At 46.7% G+C, this 21039-nt stretch overlaps 2 long non-coding RNA genes across 2 annotated transcripts; both read left to right on the forward strand.

Annotated features, from left to right (window-relative positions):
* The first annotated feature begins 2194 nt into the window (after positions 1-2194).
* LOC142490942 (uncharacterized) lies at positions 2195-8595 on the forward strand. The gene is made up of 3 exons (XR_012800170.1): positions 2195-2364; positions 6801-6891; positions 8459-8595. It is a non-coding gene; the product is annotated as an uncharacterized LOC142490942 (long non-coding RNA).
* Positions 8596-8665: 70 nt separating this feature from the next.
* LOC142490943 (uncharacterized) lies at positions 8666-13917 on the forward strand. Its single transcript, XR_012800171.1, has 3 exons — positions 8666-9542; positions 11010-11107; positions 13395-13917. It is a non-coding gene; the product is annotated as an uncharacterized LOC142490943 (long non-coding RNA).
* The last annotated feature ends 7122 nt before the right edge of the window (positions 13918-21039 follow it).

Consider the following 21039-nt stretch of genomic DNA (forward strand, 5'->3'; position numbering starts at 1 on the left):
GTTATTTAGTGACTTTTATTTAGTGACTGGGTGGGTGGGTTATTTAGTGACTGGGTGGGTGGCTGGGTTATTTAGTGACTGGGTGGGTGGGTTATTTATTGACTGGGTGGGTTATTTATTGCCTGGGTAGGTAGCTGGGTTATTTAGTGACCATTATTTAGTGGGTGGGTGGGTTATTTAGTGTGAGTGGGTGGGTTTATTTAGTGACTGGGTGGGTGGGTTATTTAGTGACCGGGTTTATTTAGTGAGTGGGTGAGTGGGTTATTTAGTGAGTGGGTGGGTGGGTTATTTAGTGAGTGGGTGGGTGAGTGATTTATTTAGTGACTTATTTAGTGACATGTCATTTAGTGACTTTATTTAGTGACTTTATTTAGTGACTGGGTGGGTGGGTGTGTTATTTAGTGACTTTTATTTAGTGACTGGGTGGGTGGGTTATTTAGTGACTGGGTGGGTGGGTTATTTAGTGACTGGGTGGGTTGGTTATTTAGTGACTGGGTGGGTGGGTTATTTAGTGACTGGGTGGGTGGGTTATTTAGTGACTGGGTGGGTGGGTTATTTAGTGACTGGGTGGGTGGGTTATTTAGTGACTGGGTGGGTTATTTAGTGACTGGGTGGGTTGGTTATTTATTGACTGGGTGGGTGGGTTATTTAGTGACTGGGTTGGTGGGTTATTTAGTGACTGGGTGGGTGGGTTATTTAGTGACTGGGTGGGTTATTTAGTGACTGGGTGGATGGGTTATTTAGTGACTGGGTGGGTGGGTTATTTAGTGACTGGGTGGGTTATTTAGTGACTGGGTGGGTGGGTTATTTAGTGACCATTATTTAGTGGGTGGGTGGGTTATTTAGTGTGAGTGGGTGGGTTTATTTAGTGACTGGGTGGGTGGGTTATTTAGTGACCGGGTTTATTTAGTGAGTGGGTGAGTGGGTTATTTAGTGAGAGGGGGGGTGGGTTATTTAGTGAGTGGGTGGGTGAGTGATTTATTTAGTGACTTATTTAGTGACATGTCATTTAGTGACTTTATTTAGTGACTTTATTTAGTGACTGGGTGGATGGGTGTGTTATTTAGTGACTTTTATTTAGTGACTGGGTGGGTGGGTTATTTAGTGACTGGGTGGGTGGGTTATTTAGTGACTGGGTGGGTTGGTTATTTAGTGACTGGGTGGGTGGGTTATTTAGTGACTGGGTGGGTGGGTTATTTAGTGACTGGGTGGGTGGGTTATTTAGTGACTGGGTGGGTGGGTTATTTAGTGACTGGGTGGGTGGGTTATTTAGTGACTGGGTGGGTTATTTAGTGACTGGGTGGGTTGGTTATTTATTGACTGGGTGGGTGGGTTATTTAGTGACTGGGTTGGTGGGTTATTTAGTGACTGGGTGGGTGGGTTATTTAGTGACTGGGTGGGTTATTTAGTGACTGGGTGGGTGGGTTATTTAGTGACTGGGTGGGTTATTTAGTGACTGGGTGGGTGGGTTATTTAGTGACCATTATTTAGTGGGTGGGTGGGTTATTTAGTGTGAGTGGGTGGGTTTATTTAGTGACTGGGTGGGTGGGTTATTTAGTGACCGGGTTTATTTAGTGAGTGGGTGAGTGGGTTATTTAGTGAGTGGGTGGGTGGGTTATTTAGTGAGTGGGTGGGTGGGTGGGTGGGTTATTTAGTGACTGGGTGGGTGTGTGTGTTATTTAGTGACTGGGTGGGTGGGTTATTTAGTGACATCTCCCACTATCCCCTGCCCCCCGCAGCCCCCATACCTCAGGCGGAGGCCTTAAGATAGAGGGCGGGCAGGCCTGCTTTTCCCCCCTGCATCTTACCCCCCCGCGGCGGCATGAAGCTAGTTTCAGGCCGGCATCACATCCACACCCCCCCCACATGCGGCGGCTTTGGGGGCATGAAGATAGCGGGCGGCACGCCATTCCCTCCAACCCCCCCCCCCCCCATACCTCACGTGGCGGCTTGAAGATAGCAGGCGGCACGCCATTCCCTCCAACCCCCCTCCCCCATACCTCACGTGGCGGCTTGAAGATAGCGGGCGGCACGCCATTCCCTCCCCCCCCCATACCTCACGTGGCGGCTTGAAGATAGCGGGCGGCACGCCATTCCCTCCCCCCCCATACCTCACGCGGCGGCCGTAGTGGAATATTTGGGGAGGTGGGTGGGAGTCACGTGGTGAGGTGTCCCCGCCGCCACTGCCCTGCTCCTCCCGCTGGCAGGTCCCGCAGTGCGTGGCCAAGCAGGTTTGCAGGCTGTGAGGAGGGTGGAAGAAGGCGGTAGGGCTGCTGCGTCGCCCCTGAGGGTTGTGAGGTGATGGGAGCGGCGGCGGCGCTAAACCCCCCACCCGCGCGGCCAAGCAGGGCGCCGCGAGGGGAGGTGAGTTGCGGGTGAGGGGGGGTGATGATGGAGGGGGGGGAGGTGAGGTTTGGGTGAGGGGGGGGCTGGCCTCGGGGGTGAGGAAGATGTGTGTGTGTGTGTGTGTGTGTCTCCGTCTCTCCTTTGGCCCGTCACTCAGCCTCAGGCCAATGAGAGGTGTGCGGGGGCGGGCGGGCCAAGGGAGCAATCTCATTGGCCTGGCCCAAGGTCCAATGGGATTGCCGCTAGGGACACAGGGAGGGACACAGGGAGACACATATAGACACGGACACATATGACGCTTTCAGAAATATATAGTAAGATATATATATATATATATATATATATATATATATATATATATATGTTAAACATGAAGAAGGGAAAAGAAGGGTCATAAAGGTGCACTGAAACAGTATATGATGGAAAAATGGAAAAAATGGACTTTATTGGCAATGAGTATTAAAAAAAAACACAAGACAGACCCATACAAATCTCATAATAAATTGCTGTGTGATACAATGATGGAAAATTATACACCAAAAAGGTACATGAAATCTGGTAGGAACCAAAACAAAAAAGTACAGATATACCATAACAAAACCAGGGGAAAGAAAATTCCCCCAGTGTTGTAACTAAGATCGGCCGATCTATATCAAAAAACTCAAATAATTAGAGAATTGGTAAACCAAACCAGAACACAGAAAAAAATATATATAAATAAATAAGGTGTAACACACAGCTAGAGGATAATAATGTTGTGACCCTATGATGTGCTGCAAACAGACTGTAAAAGCTGTTGCCAAAACTATGCTGCACACATGAAATAATCAGCAAGAGAATGGAGTCCAAATAGTGCACTGGTAGCACTCATCTTAAGTCCCCAGAGGTAAGAGCTCAATAATAATGAGCAAAGGTAATGCTGGAGCAGTCCAGGGACAGAGAGCGCTTGCAGATAGGTATTGAACAAGGCAGTGAGGAAGTCCCAACATACAGACCAGCGTCCCACGCTCAGGCACCAGCGACGTCACAAACGAAAATCTTGGGCAATCAGATGCAGCACACGGGTCAGGAAGAGGTGGGGGTACTGTCACAGCTCTGCTCCATTTACCGCCGTTTCACCTAAAGGGCTTCTTCCGGGAGCGTACAATGTCAGGATTCAGACGCACTCTTTAAAGGGCTTCGTTTTCGCGCCAAAAGTTCACTCGCGGCAATCAGCCAATAGGAATTGCTGAAAAATGGAGCAGAGCTGTGACAGTACCCCCACCTCCTCCTGACCCGTGTGCCGCATCTGATTGCCCAAGATTTTTGTTTGTGACGTCGCTGGTGCCTGAGCGTGGGACGCTGGTCTGTATGTTGGGACTTCCTCACTGCCTTGTTCAATACCTATCTGCAAGCGCTCTCTGTCCCTAGTCTGCTCCAGCATTACCTTTGCTCATTATTATTGAGCTCTTACCTCTGGGGACTTAAGATGAGTGCTACCAGTGCACTATTTGGACTCCATTCTCTTGCTGATTATTTCATGTGTGCAGCATAGTTTTGGCATCAGCTTTTACAGTCTGTTTGCAGCACATCATAGGGTCACAACATTATTATCCTCTAGCTGTGTGTTACACCTTATTTATTTATATATATATATTTCTGTGTTCTGGTTTGGTTTACCAATTCTCTAATTATTTGAGTTTTTTGCTACAGATCGGCCGATCTTAGTTACAACACTGGGGGAATTTTCTTTCCCCTGGTTTTGTTATGGTATATCTGTACTTTTTTGTTTTGGTTCCTACCAGATTTCATGTGCCTTTTTGGTGTATAATTTTCCATCATTGTATCACACAGCAATTTATTATGAGATTTGTGTGGGTCTGTCTTGTGTGTTTTTTTTAATACTCATTGCCAATAAAGTCCATTTTTTCCATTTTTCCATCATATACTGTTTGAGTGCACCTCCCCCTGGAGCTCCATACAGCATCTGCCACACGTGGGGACGCCAGAGAGTGAGCTCCGGTCGCCATCTTGGATCCACAGAAAGTGCTTCAAGTCCTGCTGCTTTCAAACATCCTGCATCCTGTGAGTAGGGCAACGATTTTGCCCCCCCGGATTAGTGTGTGAAACTATCCAGAATCCTGCATTAGTTGTTAATAAATAGCTTTTTTATTAATTTCTGTCTGGCTAGTTGTTGTTGTGAGTCTGTCTTGTTTGTTTTATGTTGTCAGTGTTATATGTTTTTATGTCCTCATTCTGACATACTGCACTATAATTCTCTCTTTATTTTTTCACATATCACGTCACGTTTTGGAGGAAATCTGCACTTTGCTCATCACCATCACTAAAGGACTTGATTTGGACTTTACACGTCACGGTTTGAACTGGCGCCGGCTTATCCTTTTTCTTTGCTTAGTTACTGACTGTACAGTCAGTTTTTGTCTGGCTGCCATTATAATATTATTGTGTGTTTTAGCGCTGTTTTGCACCGTCTTTTCTGTTTTTGTATCATTTCTAGCACGTAAAACATTTTTTTAAAGAGCAGATCCAGCTCGGGCAGCAAAATTCTAACATTTATCATATTTTGCCTGATCAGACCCTAGAAAACCCTCCCTGAGACCCTAGGGAACCACATTTGTATTCTATGGCAGGGTGCAAACTCCTGGGGGTGTGAGATTTATTTATGGGAGCGTGGCGGTTACAAATGCCCCGCGCTTTCCCCCAAAGTATTTAAAATGAATGCCGGGGAGCGCGCGAGGCCCCTGTAACTTACTTACCTTGACTTTGAGCGACACGTCGCCATGGCAACACAGCGTCCAATGACGCCGTGGGGTCATGTGACGCGACGATCCCAGCGGCAACATTTGACGCTACGTTGCCATGACAACACGCGTCCAATGCTTCTGCAGCGTTATTTGCCACCACTTCCTAGGTAAGGGGGGGGGGTGTGAGCACTGGGGCTGAGTAGGTGGGGAGCGCAGCGCAGAAAGTTTGTGCACCCCTGCTCTATGGAATTGATTATACAGTCATTTAAGTTTATATTCATGTCTGTTATTTCAGCATTTAACGTATGTGATGCGTTTATATTGGCCAACAGCCAATATGTGGCTAATAGATCTATTGGCCATTACTATTGGGGGAGGGGGTCAGGCTTGGGGTGGCCCGTGTTGGGGGTAGAAGCCCCGGGAAGTGTCAATGACACACCCAATAAGACACTAGTTAATGGAAATAGATGGGAGTTCAAAGATTGATAAGCTTTAGAAATCTCATAAGTATCTGCAGAGATTTGTGAGGTTTTCTTAGGATCTTTAACTAATATAAAAGGGTGATGGAGACCCGGCACAATATCCCTCATTGTAGAGTCCCACCTATTCCCGAGCCACCTATTCCTGAGCCACAGAATGCAGTGACAGTCACCATGGTGTTGATCATGTTTACAAAAAATGCATCTTTAGAATGTTCCGTGGCTGGAACTTCACTGCATTTCAAACACTAACATTTCAGGGATGCAAACTTTGACGTCTCATAGCTGGTGCCTCCTTCTTCTGCGATAAGGAGCTGCCTCTGTTACAAAACTGCTTTAAGACCACTTTGGCACTGCGTGGGTTAGCGCGCACCAAGCCATCGCTCAGTGTCTGGAAATGGCGACGGGCTGTTTTGCCAGATTTAAGTGTCCGTCTCTGCAGGCATGCTGGAGGTCCATACGCGGAAGACGCCAGCAGGAGTGCAGGCCGAGTCCCATTGTGTTAATGTATGTATGTATGTATGTATGTTTGTATATATGTATGTATGTCTTTATTTATATAGCACCATTAATATACATAGCGCTTCAAAGTGGTAATACACGTGACAATCATATAAATAACAAATACCAATAACAGATCATGGGAATAAGTGCTTCAGACATAATAATTAACATTTAGGAAGAGGAATCCCTGCTCCCAAGAGCTTACAATCTAATTGGTAGGTAGGAAGAACGTACAGACAGTAGGAGGGCGTTCTGGTAAGTGTGTCTGCAGGGGGCCAAGCTTTATGTATCAGGTGTATCGTATTAGCTATGGAGCTACTCATATGCTTCGTTAAGCAGGTGTGTTTTAAGGTGGGTCTTTGCTCTCTATGCTAACTTCAAGGTCAATAATACACAAGTTAAAAAGCAGGGGTCCCAGCACCGATCACAGAGGTACAGTACTCCACTCACGACTTTACCCAACCTGAAAATGTTCCATTTATGACAATTCTCTGTTGTCTATCATTCAACCACTTTTCAATCCAGGTTCAAATATTTTTTACAGAATCCAATTTGCTTTATTTTGTACATTAATCTTGTGTGGAACCATATCAAAAGCCTTTGCAAAATCTAAGTACTGTAGACCACAACGATTTAGTATTTTCTATATATACTTTTTTGTGTCATTTTTAATCCCCAATATAATAATGGTTGGACGGTAATGTTAAAATAAGATCTGTCTTACCAGGTACAGGGAGATGGAGGAGGAGAAAAGGGAGATAGAGAAGAGGAAGCAGGAAGCCCTGGAACAGGAGAACAGCGTGCAGGTGGCTACCCAGGTATACAACGCAGATGAGGAACGAAGTGCAGAAAGGAAGGAGGGAGAGAGAGCGGTAGTGCTGACAAGTGTTGGAAAGACGGTTGGCGATGAGGAAACCCCTGGGCAGGAAATACAGAGAGACGTTAACACATCTTTTAAGCACAGCATGGGAATCAGATGCAAAGCCAGAAAAAACCCTCACAGACTAGCTGTGTTAACAGCGAGCATTAGCTTATAAGGATTCCATTTACAAATGGACATCAGGCAAAAGGTGACACGGTATGCTCATTTGCATGTCATTCCCCAGAATCCTTTGCAGCAGTGGCATGCAAATGAGCACACACTGACACCTTTTGCTTCAAATCCATTTTGACGTGGACCCTAGAAGCTTATGCTGCATTGCACAGCTTTTCAGCACAGCCTGGGTTAAGATGCATAGCCAGTAAACCTACCTACAGACAGCTGTTTCGACCTTTTGGGTCTCAATGTGAGGCTGGTTATACTGGCTTTGCAATTTGAAGCTTGGATAGGTGTCCACCACATTTAGTTAAGTCATGGTGGGTAAAAAAAAGTGACAAAAAACCCTCCAAAGCAAAGCATATAGCAAATGGAAATATTACTGTGTGCTCATTTGCATGTCTTAGACAGGTCTGCACCCTGCCTTTCACCATTATCACCCAGCACACAGTGCTTCCACTGCAGTAAGGGATTCTGGGAAATGACATGCAAATGAGCACACAGTATATACATATACAGACAGACGCTTACTTACTTTGGGCCTTCCACTCTGTGACGTCAGCGTGCCGGAAGTTGCAGCGCACACTTCCGGTGCACGCCGGCATCAGAGAGACCCAGCGTGGGACAGTGCAGGAGGCATGCCAGCAGCTGGGGAGATGCCCGGGGGCAACAAGAAGCCCGACTAGCGCCGACCGTGCTCTCCCGCAGTTACCGGCAACCCAGGACAGGAGGAGAGCCGCATGTAGGTGCTGAAAGAGCCGCAGGTTGCCGACCCCTGCCCTAAGCGGAGCTGCTCATGGCTGTTTTTGCATGAGCTGCAGGATTGGTGCATTGTCCGTTATAATAGGAGCATGCATGTCGCAGCATGATTCTGCAGGGATCGCTCGGCTCTGCATGCAGCAGGTATCGGCAGCTCTCACTTCTGCATGATTTGGCTCTCACCGCACCGATCAATTCCTGAAATCACTTTTCAGCGTCATCTCCATCTTTCATTGTCACGCTTTGCCCGAGGGAACATTGTTCGGGGAGAATGTAGAACAATGGCGCAGGGATTGCAAGAGTTGCTTTTGTATGGGATTCATAGCGGAGAGAAGCATGATTTTAAACCCGCTGTTCATAGAGAGAGAGAGAGAGAGAGAGAGATGTACAGGGGGTCCTCTGTTATCCTTCGGAAACCGTTCCGCAAAACGTCTGCTTGCCAATCCAATGTTAATCCGCGGGGGTCGAATAATCCGTTCCGACATTGTATAATGCGTTCTGCGGAATGCATTATGACGCGACGGATAATGAAGCGACGGATAGCGAGCACCTGTATATCCTTTTAATGCCCTGCTTTGCCCCCCTTGCAGAGTAAAAGTCCTGACTGCATTGAGCTGAGAGCTGTGGAGGAGGAGAAGCAGCAGTCGGATCTGGAGGCCACCACTGAAGAGAGAGAGAGCGAGAGAGAGAGCGAGAGAGAGAGAGAGAGCGAGAGAGAGAGCAAGAGAGATAGAGAGAGAGAGAGCAAGAGAGATGGCGAGGGAGATGGCGAGGGAGATGGCGAGGGAGATGGCGAGGGAGATGGCGAGAGAGATGGCGAGAGAGATAGAGAGAGAGATAGAGAGAGAGATAGAGAGAGAGATAGAGAGAGAGAGATAGCGAGAAATCGAGCGAGAGATAGAGCGAGAGATAGAACGAGAGATAGAGCGAGAGATAGAGATAGAGAGAGAGATCGAGAGATAGAACGAGAGATAGAGCGAGAGATAGAGAGAGAGATAGAGAGAGAGATAGAACGAGAGATAGAGCGAGAGATAGAGCGAGAGATAGAGAGAGAGATAGAGAGAGAGATAGAGAGAGAGACAGAGAGAGAGATTGAGCGAGAGATTGAGCGAGAGATCGAGCGAGAGATCGAGCGAGAGATCGAGCGAGAGAGAGAGATAGAGAGAGAGATAGAGAGAGAGATAGAGAGAGAGAGAGAGATTGAGCGAGAGATAGAGCGAGAGATGGAGTGAGAGAGAGAGAGAGATAGAGTGAGAGATGGAGTGAGAGATGGAGTGAGAGATGGAGAGATAGAGCGAGAGATAGAGATAGTTATAGAGAGATACAGATAGAGATGCGGATAGATAGAGATACAGATAGAGATACAGATACAGATAGATAGATAGATAGATAGATAGATAGATTTAGATAGATAGATAGATTTAGATAGATAGATAGATAGATTTAGATAGATAGATAGACACACACACGTATGTATACGATAAAGCAGGTTTTTATTATATCCAGGAACGCTCCTGCTCCGGTCACGTGGTTTCCCGGCTCACACTGGTATCTGCTGTGCAATGGTTTCCTGCTGCTTCCACGCTGGCTGAATACAGACTTCTGATGCTGCCACCGCCAGAGGACCTCTGCTGCTGTTCCTAGATGTTGCTGCAGTCTTCCTCCACCCTGCAGGTAAGTGCCATCCAGGTAACCGGGTACCCGGCCAGGTAGAACAATTGATTTTGCCCGGGTACCCGTTACCCGCTTAAAAAAAAAAGTATGACCCGGTACAACACTAGAATATACATATTTACACATTTTCGGAAGGATCATAAACTTGCGCGATTATAGTACCCCCGAGTCGCCTGTCGCCGCTATCGCCGCCTATCGCAGCCCTAAAAAGGCGATCTTCTCCCCAATCCAATACGCCTCAAAATTTTGGCTGATTGGTGGGGAGATGCGTCGATGAGCTGCGATAAGTGTGGACTTAGAAAAAATCAGGCCCTCTTTCTGCCTGGGATTGATGCCGGGGGTCTCCGGAGCTGATAGCTATTAATGCCAGCACCGGACCCTCCCGGCATGCATTCGATGCAGGAAAAATGCATTTACAGCAACTTCATTACCTTAGCGGCTAACCACTAAGGCAATGAATGGGTTAAACACCCGTGCCAGGCTTACTGTGGCTAGCGAGGGTGGGTGAAGGGAGAATTTGGCCCTTAGTGGCTGTTTAGGCCTTGCGGGGGGGGGGGGGACTTAACTCCTTCATTACGTTAGCGGTTAATACTGCTAAGGTAATAAAGGGGTTAACCCAACCGCTACCCACCCGCAAGGTCTAGACACCCATCCTTAGGGCTTAAACCCCCTTCACCCACCCGGGAGGCCTAAGCAACCACCCAGGACTGACTATACCCACCCTGTACCCATTGAGTAGTATAGTGGTACATCATACCCATATAATAATAATATGGGCATGATAAGACTCTATAGCACTCAATGGGCACCCTAATTACAATACATTAATGCACCAGACACACAATAATAAAACATAACTCAAAAAAACATGCTTCACTAAATAAAAACAGTAGCCAGCTAATCCAATGAATACATGCAATAACAACATCAACAATGAATTAATTAAACCATTAACCAATCAAAACCATTCATTCCTAAAACAACTCGGAATTATTTTAAACAGTAACCAATCAAACCAATTAATTACTAAACCAACTCAAAATTAATAGTCACATTAACCAATCAAACCAATTAAATTCTACAACATTAATGAATTAATTGAAACATTAAACTGCAAAGAAATAAATTCAAACAATATCTGAAAAAAACATTAAACGCATTAGCTAACATAATACAACATTAAGTAAAAACGAACAACAATCGTAAACATTTGATTTCCATCAAGCAGGAAAAAAACAAACAATGACATCCACATAATAAACTGTAATTAAAAAAAACAACAGCAATACCAAGCCAGAAATGCTCCCCAAATATTGTCATAATAATGTATTAATCTGTACACTAAAGTGGTACAGATTAATATATTATCAGTCAATGTGCCTCCCCCCAAAAATAAAAAAACACATCCAATGAAAAAACCTGTTAAAAAAGACATTTACAAACATTCAATATATTACTTACCATTAGAAGCACTGGCCCTCCGACTCCCGGGGAAACAGGAAGCTCACGTACCTTGAAGGCCTCCAACAGCATCCAATGCCATCCGCCATGAAGATCCGGATCAGGTACCCAAATCTTCTTTTTTCTTTCTTTAATCACCTTCTTCTATCTTCATCTGTCACCATTTCTTGATCTTTTTCATCTTCTATCTTCATCTGTCAATCCAAAAAGCCCCATGGTAGATCCCAACCGATGTTGTCTCGTCGTCTTCTGAGAGAGAGGGGGAGAGAGAGGGTGAGAGAGGGTGAGAGAGAGAGAGAGAGAGTGAGAGAGAGGGTGAGATAGACAGAGAGAGGGTGAGAGAGAGACAGAGGGAGACAGAGATAGACAGAGAAAGGGTGAGAGAGAGAGACAGAGAGAGGGTGAGAGAGAGAGAGACAGAGAGAGGGTGAGAGAGACAGAGAGAGAGAGTGGCAGAGAGTGACCGACCGAGAGTGAGAGGGTCAGGAAGTGGGTGACTGGGTAACGGTGACTGACTGTGAGCAGGTTACGGTTACGTGACTTTGGGTGGGCAGGTGACGATGGGTGTGGGTGGGTGTCTGTACACACACACACTGTTTCACACAGTCACACACAGTCACTTAGTGACACACACAGCCACTCAGTCACGCAGAGTCACTCAGTCACTCACACACATTCAGTCAAACAGGCACAGTCACTCAGTCACGCACACACAGTCACACACACACACACACACACAGTCACTCAGTCACACACACACAGTCACACACACTCATTCACTCAGTCACACACACAGTCACACACACTCATACACACACACACACACACACACACACACACACACACACACACACACACACACACACACACACACACACACACACACACACACACACACACACACACACACACACAGTCACACACAGTCACACACAGTCACACTCAGTCACACACACAGTCACACACATGCACACTCAGTCACACACTCAGACACACATGCACACACACTCAGACACACACACACACACACACACACACACACACACACACACACACACACACACACACACACACACACACACACACACACACACACACACACACATACACAGTCACACACACTCAGTCACACACACACTCAGTCACACACTCAGTCACACACACACTCAGTCACGCACACACATACATACAGTCAAACACACACTCAGTCACATACACTCAGTCACACACACACACACACACTCAGTCACACACACACACACACACACACACACTCAGTCACACACACACACACACACACACACACACACACACACACACACACACACACACACACACACACACACACACACACACACACACACACACACACACACACACACACACACACACACACACACACACAGTGTCACACACAAACACACATACACACAGTCAAACACACACACACACACACACTCAGTCAAACACACACAGTCACACACACTCAGTCACACACACACAGTCACACACACACACACAGTCACACACACACAGTCACACACACACACAGTCACACACACACAGTCACACACACTCAGTCACACTCAGTCACACACACACACACACACACACACACACACACACACACACACACACACACACACACACACACACACACACACACACACACACACACACACACACACACACACAGTCACACACACAGTCACACACACACACACACACACACACACACAACACACCACACACACACACACACACACACACACACACACACACACACACACACACACACACACACACACACACACACACACACACACACACACACACAGTACATACACACACAGTCACTCACACACACACTCACCCGCAAAGCAGGGGGCTCTCCGGACTGCAGGGGAGGGGGGGGGGAGTCGCCCATGGCAGCGGGCCCTCCGCACGGTAGGGGGGGTAGGGGGGTCTCCGATGGTAGCGGGGGGTTGCCGCACGGCAGCGGACCCTCCGCACATAGAGCCTGGCTGCCTGCCAAAAAAATCCTGGCAGCAGGCCAGCAAGTGTCATCCAATCAGGAAGGGGGATTTTTTTTTTTTTGGTTTGTTTTAGCGCGAGCAGGGGAATTAATTAAAAACAGCGTGGCTGCTTGGCATGTCGCCTGCCGACAATATCCTGTTGCTCCTGGCGACCGGATTTGTCGAGCACTGTATATATATATATATATATTATGAGTATTTGACTATTATTGCCATACATTGTATATAAGCCTACTCCTTTACTAGTCAGTTTGCCTCAATTGCCCCAATGTATTCTGCTACACAGTGTAATTTTATTTTTATTCCGTACACCCTTCATTCACGGTTGTTCCCCACTGTTTATTTTTATTTTTAGGATACCCTTGTAGATCTCCCCTGTGACTCCATACACAAGAGCATCAGCCTTGCCATTCTCGGACTGTTCCTGATATGCTGCGCCAATGACTGCTTGCTGCAGAATTTATGCTAAAGAAAAAGGATCCTATGATAACTTTCTCATTGCCAGATGTGTTGTGGTGCTTATACTGGCTCCGAGGAGACTGCACATGCGCATTGGGGAGCGCTATGAATTCCCCTGTCTTGCAGGACGGCGTCGCGGCTACCAGGAACTATTCACCATTGCTACCAGGGATGCAAATTCCCTACATGTGGACTGATATAGCTCTGTTTACTTTTTCCGTTCTCTGCTGCTTTTCCTGCTAAGGCTATGACAGCTTTAGTGCGACGGCAGATCATGAGGGGTTGATCCTGGGTCATTTTTGCATAACCAATCAGAGTAGCTGATGGTCACTTAGGTGTGGGTTTTAGAGGGTGTATAACGTTTCCAAGGCCAGTAGTCTACAGCACTGCCCTGAGGAAGGTCCCTGTGTGGACCGAAACGTTGGTCATGTTTGTGCTGCTGTCTACTTTGAATACAGTTTTTTTCATCTACCACTGAGTGCTGTCCTTTGTTTACTCTTGTTGAGTTGACTACCGTTTTCTATTTTATCCCTGTGGGACATGCACCACAACTATTGTTTTGTATTTGGAGTGCCGTCTGTCTGTCTGTCTGTCTGTCTGTCTCTCTCTCTCTCTCTCTCTCTCTCTCTCTCTCTCTCTCTCTCTCTCTCTCTCTCTCTCTCGTGCTTTAAATGTTGGTGGTCTGATGACATCACTCACCCCGTATCTCCGGAGCAGATCTCTTGGGCTGATGCCTCTCCTCGGGGTTCCCCTGAGCCGGTGTCAGCTCAAACAGGCACCTCTCCCTCCCTCACGGAGCAGTGTCGGCCATCTTGCTCCCGACGGGGGATGGGGAGTGGGGGGAAGCACCAAGACTCGGCTCTCCAGCCTCCCCACCCCGTGCAAGCACGGGAGGGGGCCAAGCACGGGAGGGGGCCAAGCACGGGAGCGAGCCAGCACGGGAGGGGGCAGCGCACGGGAGGGGGAAGCGCACGGGAGCGAGCCAGCACGGGAGCGAGTCAGCACGGGAGGGGGCAGCACGGGATCAGGCAGCGCACGGGAGCGGGTAGCGCATGGGAGCGGGTAGCACACGAGGGGGCAGCGCACGGGAGCGGGTAGCGCACGGGAGCGAGCCAGCACGGAGCGAGCCAGCATGGGAGGTTGCAGCGCATGGGAGCGAGCCAGCATGAGAGGGGGCAGCGCACGGGAGGGGGCAGCGCACGGAACGAGCCAGCACGGGAGGGGGAGCGCACGGGAGGTGGCAGCGCACGGGAGCGAGCCAGCACAGGAGGGGGCAGCGCACGGGAGCGAGCCAGCACGGGAGGGGGCAGCGCACGGGAGCGAGCCAGCACGGGAGGGGGCTGCGCACAGGAGGGAGCAGCGCATGGGAGCGGGCAGCGCACGAGGGGGCAGCGCACGGGAGAGGGCAGCACGGGAGCAGGGCAAGCAGAGGAGCGAGGCAAGCACATGGGAGCGGGGCAAGAACATGGGAGCGGGGCAAGCACGGGAGAGGGGCAGCACATGGGAGCGGGGCAGGGGCAGCACCCCACCCATGTACACAGCCACGCAACACAACCCCTCCCCCTATCTCCAGCATCCCAGGTGGCGGACACCCCAGGGCAGGGGGGGGAGGAGATCAGGAGGGGGAGGAGATCAGGGGGAAGGGGCTAACCCAGTGCTGCCTGCCGGCCCTCTTCCCGGCGTTAGCCCAATCAGGGAGGGGGATTATTTATTTATTTATTTATTTAAAAAAAATTAAAAAATTGCCGCGAGCAGGGGAATTCAAAGAGCCGCAGCAACTACTCGCCAGCGGCCAAAATCCACCCGCCACGGGCGTGTATTTATAATGAATTGTCGAACACTGTATATATATATATACAGTGGTTGACAAATCACCAAAAAATCTACTCGCCACACAAAAAAATCTACTCGCCACCTAGTACCAAACGTGTGCTGCTTGGGCCAATATTTACTCGCCCGGGGGTTAAATCCACTCGCCCGGGGCGAGCAAATGTATAGGTTTGTCGAACACTGTATATATATATATATATATATATATATATATATATATATATATATATATATATATATATATATTAATATATATATATATATATATATATATATATATATATATATATATATATATATATATATATATATATAGAACAAAAAAGCAGCGCCTGGTGAGTGTATTATATACAATTAATATTATGTGTTAGAGAAATGTGTGTATACTAAGTGCCTATCCTGATAAAAGGCAAGTGAATAACCTATGTAGGGTGTAAAAAAAATATATAATATATATAGTGATATGTGACACAAAACAATACAATACAATCAATGCAATATAAAAAGGAATAATTGAAAGATAAATGAAAATAAAAAATAAAAATAAAAAATAAAAAGAGGGTAAGAACCAGTCCTCAAATTGAATGTCCAATGATGAAAAATAAAAATAAAAATAGGTGTTGGGGGTCTCCGGCTGCTCTCAGAGGATTAACCACATCCGAATGGAATCTGCAGAAAAGAGAGAGGAGAGAGCGCACGCCCCATACTGTAAAACCGTAAATTTATTGAGGGGTGGGGGGGTAAAAAATGCACTCACAAGGGTACAAGTTATAAAAGCATATTGTGATTATAATCACCACCATCCGGTAACTTCAACTGGTGCTGTGGAAGACCCTCGGTCCCGAGATTGCATAAACCACGCTGTTGGCAAGATTTCCTTGGCAGTTGGATATTGAGGAAACGATTTCCAAAGATCCCAGAGGAAAGCAGCCTTGCTTGCAAGTCTCTGTGGTGTCCGGCGCTCGAGTCAGTTCCTGCTGCGCTCCGTGATGACGTAATGTCCATGCGTCGACGTGATGACGCTCCCTGACGCGTTTCGTCACACACGGGTGACTTTTTCAAAGGGTTGTGGTACAGAGTAGAATGTCCACGTATATATACCCTAATGGTTAGATAGTAATCCCTACAAACAGCTGATTATAATCGTAAAAGTGATTGGAGCCTGAGTGGCTTCAAATGGTAATTAAAGATATTAGATGTAGGCCGCACCACTAGGTCACTTGGTACTCGCTTCCTAGAGCATAGGAGAAATGTGATCAAAGGTTTAAATTCCCATAGCGTCTCACGACATTTCAAATTATACCATGGTGAGGATCCTAAATCCATGACTATCATGGGACTTGAGTCCATTTCTCCTTGTGCTCTGGGGGTGACCGATTATTAGTGGGTTATTTAGTGACTGGGTGGGTTATTTAGTGACTGGGTGGGTTATTTAGTGACTTTATTTAGTGACTGGGTGGGTGGATTATTTAGTGACTGGGTGGGTGTGTGGGTTATTGAGTGACTTTATTTAGTGACAGGGTGGGTGGTTTATTTTGTGACTGGGTATTATTTAGTGACTGGGTGGGTTATTTAGTGAGTGGGTGGGTTATTTAGTGACTGGGTGTGTGGGTTATTTAGTGAGTGAGTGAGTAGGTGGGTTATTTAGTGACTTTGTTATTTAGTGACTGGGTGGGTGGGTTATTTAGTAACTGGGTGGGTGGGTAATTTAGTGACTGGGTGAGTGGGTTATTTAGTGACTGGGTGGGTGGGTTATTTAGTGACTGGGTGGGTGTGTGGGTTAGTTAGTGACTTGTATTTAGTGACTTTTATTTAGTGACTGGGGTTTATTTAGTGACTTTTGGTTATTTAGTGACTTGTGTGGGTTACTTAGTGACTGGGTGGGTGGGTTATTTAGTGACTGGGTGGGTGGGCGACTCTATTTAGTGACTTTTATTTAGTGACTGGGTGGGTGGGTGGGTGGGTGGTTTATTTAGTGACTGGGTGGGTTATTTAGTGACTTTATTTAGTGACTGGGTGGGTGGGTGACTTTATTTAGTGACTGGGTGGGTGGGTGGGTTATTTAGTGACTTGGTGGGTGGGTGGGTTATTTAGTGACTGGGTGGGTGTGTGGGTTATTTAGTGACTTTTATTTAGTTTCTTTAGTGACTGGGTTTCTTTAGTGACTGGGTGGGTGGGTGATTTATTTAGTGACTGGGTGGGCGGGTGGGTGTGTTATTTAGTGACGCCTTGTGTTATTTAGTGAGTGGGTGGGTGGGTGTGTTATTTAGTGACTGGGTGGGTTATTTAGTGACTTTATTTAGTAACTGGGTGGGTGGGTGACTGGGTTTGGTTTATTTAGTGACTGGGTGGGTTATTTAGTGACTTTATTTAGTGACTGGGTGGGTGGGTGACTTTATTTAGTGACTGGGTGGGTGGGTTATTTAGTGACTTGGTGGGTTATTTAGTGACAGGGTGGGTGTGTGGGTTATTTAGTGACTTTTATTTAGTTTCTTTAGTGACTGGGTTTCTTTAGTGACTGGGTGGGTGGGTGATTTATTTAGTGACTGGGTGGGCGGGTGGGTGTGTTATTTAGTGACGCCTTGTGTTATTTAGTGAGTGGGTGGGTGGGTGTGTTATTTATTGACTGGGTGGGTGGGTGTGTTATTTAGTGACTGGGTGGGTTATTTAGTGACTTATTTAGTGACTGGGTGGGTAGGTTATTTAGTGACTTTTATTTAGTGACTGGGTGGGTGGGTTATTTAGTGACCTTTATTTAGTGACTGGGTGGGTGGGTTATTTAGTGACTGGGTGGGTGGGTTATTTAGTGACTTTTATTTAGTGACGGGTTATTTACTGACTGGGTGGGTGTGTGGGTTATTTAGTGATTGGGTGGGTGTGTGGGTTTATTTAGTGACTGGGTGGTGGGTTTATTTAGTGAGTGGGTGGGTGGGTTATTTAGTGACTGGGTGGGTGGGTGTGTTATTTATTGACTGGGTGGGTGGGTGTGTTATTTAGTGACTGGGTAGGTTATTTAGTGACTTTTATTTAGTGACTTGGTGGGTGGGTTATTTTGGGACTGGGTGGGTGGGTTATTTAGTGACTGGGTGGGTGGGTTATTTATTGACTGGGTGGGTTATTTATTGCCTGGGTGTGTGGGTTATTTAGTGACCATTATTTGGTGGGTGGTTATTTAGTGACTGAGTGGGTGGGTTTTTTTAGTGACTGGGTGGGTGGGTTATTTAGTGACTGGGTTTATTTAGTGAGTGGGTGGGTGGGTGGGTTATTTAGTGAGTGGGTGGGTGGGTTATTTAGTGAGAGTTATTTAGTGACTTTATTTAGTGACTTATTTAATGACTGGGTGGGTGGGTGTATTATTTAGTGACTGGGTGGGTGTGTTATTAGTGACTGGGTGGGTTATTAGTGACTGGGTGGGTGGGTGTGTGGGTTATTTAGTGACTGGGTGGGTGGGTTATTTAGTGACTGGGTGGGTGGGTTATTTAGTGACTGGGTGGGTTGGTTATTTAGTGACTGGGTGGGTGGATTATTTAGTGACTGGGTGGGTGGGTTATTTAGTGACTGGGTGGGTGGGTTATTTGGTGACTGGGTGGGTTATTTAGTGACTGGGTGGGTTGGTTATTTAGTGACTGGGTTGGTGGGTTATTTAGTGACTGGGTGGGTGGGTTATTTAGTGACTGGGTGGGTTATTTAGTGACTGGTGGGTTATTTAGTGACTGGGTGGGTGGGTTATTTAGTGACTGGGTGGGTGGGTTATTTAGTGACTGGGTGGGTGGGTTATTTAGTGACTGGGTGGGTTATTTAGTGACATCTCCCACGACCAGGCACCAGCGACGTCACAAACGAAAATCTTGGGCAATCAGATGCAGCACACGGGTCAGGAGGAGGTGGGGGTACTGTCACAGCTCTGCTCCATTTTTCAGCAATTCTTATTGGCTGATTGCCGCTGAGTGAACTTTTGGCGCGAAAACGAAGCCCTTTAAAGAGTGCGTCTGAATCCTGACATTGTACGCTCCGGAAGAAGCCCTTTAGGCGAAACGGCCGTAAATGGAGCAGAGCTGTGACAGTACCCCCACCTCCTCCTGACCCGTGTGCTGCATCTGATTGCCCAAGATTTTCGTTTGTGACGTCGCTGGTGCCTGAGCGTGGGACGCTGGTCTGTATGTTGGGACTTCCTCACTGCCTTGTTCAATACCTATCTGCAAGCGCTCTCTGTCCCTGGACTGCTCCAGCATTACCTTTGCTCATTATTATTGAGCTCTTACCTCTGGGACTTAAGATGAGTGCTACCAGTGCACTATTTGGACTCCATTCTCTTGCTGATTATTTCATGTGTGCAGCATAGTTTTGGAATCAGCTCTTACAGTCTATTTGCAGCACATCATAGGGTCACAACATTATTATCCTCTAGCTGTGTGTTACACCTTATTTATTTATATATATTTTTTTCTGTGTTCTGGTTTGGTTTACCAATTCTCTAATTATTTGAGTTTTTGCTATAGATCGGCCGATCTTAGTTACAACACTGGGGGAATTTTCTTTCCCCTGGTTTTGTTATGGTATATCTGTACTTTTTTGTTTTGGTTCCTACCAGATTTCATGTGCCTTTTTGGTGTATAATTTTCCATCATTGTATCACACAGCAATTTATTATGAGATTTGTGTGGGTCTGTCTTGTGTGTTTTTTTAATACTCATTGCCAATAAAGTTCATTTTTTCCATTTTTCCATCATATACTGTTTGAGTGCACCTTTATGACCCTTCTTTTCCCTTCTTCATGTTTAACATATTCCCCATGGGTCGGTAGCACCATCAGAGGGTCATTATCTACCCTGACCTTTGGTTATCTTTTATTAACAAGTCATCCAGGGGTGATTTGATTGCGGCACCTACTTTGTGTTTTATTCATATATATATATATATATATATATATACAGTGCTTGACAAATCACCCAAAAATCTACTCGCCGAACCAAAAAATCTACTCACCACCTAGTCCCGCCCTAGTCCTGCCCCCAACCCCGCCCCAGTCCCGCCCCAACCCCGCCATACAGTAGTCCCGCTTTAAAAAAAATACATAAATAAAATAAATTAAATTCCTAGTAAGAACATTCATTTTTGACATACGTTTATTTATTGTATTACATTATACAGTACTACAATTAGTCCGTGTGTGTGTGTGTGTGTGTGTGTGTGTGTGTCGGATCTAGAAAAAAAAGTCAGATGTGAATGACTCGTTTCCTGAACCCCATAACTAGAGTCTGGATGCCCCCGCTTCCCAATATTTAAAGCAGCAATCCCGCCTGGGATCTTACCTGATCCGCAATCCCTCAATGTCCAGGTACCCTCATTCCCGCAATGTTATACATTGGAGGGGTGGTGTTCCCTACCTGTCTTCTGGGTTAGGGGGATTCGATGTCTCCCGTGTGAAGCTTGAGTCAGATCTGGAAAAAGGCAGTATAGGTTATTTCGGTGTAGTGTTGGGCAGTTAAGATATACAGGGTAAATAAGATATCCAGATCCAACGTGTGAGACAGAGAGAGTGTGGGTGAGAGACAGAGAGAGTGTGGGTGAGAGACAGAGAGAGTGTGGGTGAGACAGAGAGAGTGTGGGTGAGAGACAGAGAGAGTGTGGGTGAGGCAGAGAGAGTGTGGGTGAGAGACAGAGAGAGTGTGGGTGAGAGACAGAGAGAGTGTGGGTGAGACAGAGAGAGT

The sequence above is a fragment of the Ascaphus truei genome, chromosome 3 (genome assembly GCF_040206685.1).
Source record: "Ascaphus truei isolate aAscTru1 chromosome 3, aAscTru1.hap1, whole genome shotgun sequence".
Classification (NCBI taxonomy): Eukaryota; Metazoa; Chordata; class Amphibia; order Anura; family Ascaphidae; genus Ascaphus; species Ascaphus truei.